The sequence below is a fragment of the Mustela lutreola genome, chromosome 4 (assembly GCF_030435805.1).
Source record: "Mustela lutreola isolate mMusLut2 chromosome 4, mMusLut2.pri, whole genome shotgun sequence".
NCBI lineage: Eukaryota > Metazoa > Chordata > Mammalia > Carnivora > Mustelidae > Mustela > Mustela lutreola.
Window position 1 is genome coordinate 154,596,159 of NC_081293.1, and position 2,297 is coordinate 154,598,455.

Below are 2,297 nucleotides of genomic sequence, written 5' to 3' on the forward strand. Positions count from 1 at the left end.
GAGATAGCCCCACATCAGGCTCTCTGCTCAGCGGGGAGCCTGCTTCCCCCCAACCCCTGCCTGCCTCTCTGCCTACTTGTGATCTCTATCAAACAGATAAATAAAATCCTAAAAAAAATTCTAAAAAAAGTTGATATTATTAATAAATTGTAGGTGTCGTGTCTCTTAATAGATCATTTTGAATATTTAGCAGAAAAATGATATTTCTGGAAAGATATATAAAAATATGGTTAAATTTTCTATAGTAATATTTAATAACTTATATTTTAAAATAAAATATATTCAAATTTTGGATATTTTGAATACCATTACATTTTATATTTCTAATCCTTTAGAATTATTACTATCTATATATAGGACATAATTTATGTCCAACTATTGATTAGTTAAGAGATATTACTGAAATGAAGGCAATAAATGTTACTGAAATATATAAAATTATGTATGTCTTTTTTATATGACAGTGTATCAACACAAAATGTGCACAATAATTAAATTCAGTTCTCTTTGATATTTTGCTATCTTTAAGTCATCTAAAAGTCCCTGTCTAAAAATCATAGCTTTATACATATATTATACATTGTAAAGGTGTTTTTGTCAAGGCCTGGGAATAAAATACACTGTAAAAGTTGGTAGCTGAATTCACAAATTGGAAATGTTAAAACAGTGGCATGTGGGCCTACTGTGTTCCTGCACTCCAGGCCCCATAGCTATAAGCTGGGCCCACATACATGCTCAGGTGTTCCATGGAGACCAACCCTCAGGCTTGGTCACTTGGTTAAGGCAGTAACTACTAGATCACTCCACTGGGAACACACATTTTTCCCTCTGTATTTAGTTAGTAATCTATGGAGTGAGATCTTGCACATTGCTTTAGAATCCATTGATAACCTCTGTCAAATCAGTTATTAATTAGTTATTAGTTATTAATTTGGGGACCAGAAAAAGGTGATTTTCCCAATTCTGTTTTTTCTTCTACATTTTTTAGATGACATTCTTCTGTAACAAAGAGTTTTCCTTCCTTGATATCCTTTGCCCATTTTCATTTTCTTTTAATTAAAAAATATTTTGAAACATACCACTGTGGTCACCACAGAAATGCACCTTTCCAATCTCCCATTGTGGGGAGGAGTATAACTGACTGACAAGCCCAGCTGCTGCCCTTTGGGTTTTTTTTGTTGGTTTTTGTTTTAAGTAAAGTCTGTACCTAGTGTGGGGCTTGAACCCATGACCCTGAGATCACCAGCTGTATGCTCTACCGACTGAGTGAGCCAGGCACCCTTTCATTTTGATTTTGTTATTACCTTTTTTTTTTTTTTAAGATTTTATTTATTTATTTGACAGACAGAGAGCACAAGTAGGCAGAGAGGCAGGCAGAGAGAGAAGAGGAAGCAGACTCCCTGCAGAGCAGAGAGCCCGATGTGGGGCTCGATCCCAGTACTCTGGGATCATGACCCCCAGCCAAAGGCAGAGGCTTTAAACCGCTGACCCACCCAGGTGCCCCAATTTTATTACTTTTATTCATTTTTCCTTTTTTAAACAGTCTTGAGGTTTTCTTTTGTTTCTTTTTTACACTTATCCTGCCATGAATTTGTAGGGAATGGGTTCCAGCAGCTCAGGCTCCTTTCCATTGGTTCTCACAAAGTGTGCTTCTCTGGGTGGAGCTTTCTAGACCTTGAGTTGAACCCAAGCATCTTTCTCTTTGACTTCCTTCTTTTTCTGATCATTTTCCTTCATGTGCTTCAGGAAGCCAGCTCAGCTCTTTGAGTGCTTAATATGCTCAATACTTCCATTAATTCTCTTGGCAAGAGTCCTGCCTTTAACTTGTTTGTTTACAACAATGCCAAGAGCATGCTGGGTAACAGCACAGACCCTTCCAGTGTTGCCATGATAACATTTGTGGGGCGTTCATTTTTTAACAGTGCCCATTCCCTTGATGTCTACAACATCACCTTTCTTATAGATCTGTATGTATGTAGCTAAAGGAATAACTCCATGTTTTTTAAAAGGTGGAGAGAACATAGTGGGTGTCTCTCTTCTTTCCCTTTGTGTTGGTCATTTTGTAAAATTACTGGGAGATGGCGGTCCAGCTGAAAGGAATTACTTTTATTAGTTTATATTTATATCAGCTGCTGCCTTGTGAAAGCACTTCCAAAGTTACGCCAAAGTCAGGCTTCCAAATGTTGATTCCGACCAGTGAGGAGGCATGGCAAGGACACTGTTCCTGCAAGACAGTGATTCCTTGACAGGTGACTTTGGCTCCACCCTAGCCTGGCCAAAACTTCCTTAGAACTGTA

The 2,297-nt window shown here is 37.9% G+C and overlaps 1 pseudogene; it reads right to left on the reverse strand.

Annotated features, from left to right (window-relative positions):
- Positions 1–1,575: 1,575 nt before the first annotated feature.
- On the reverse strand, positions 1,576–2,059 carry LOC131830199 (large ribosomal subunit protein eL21-like; annotated as a pseudogene).
- Between the last annotated feature and the right edge of the window lie 238 nt (positions 2,060–2,297).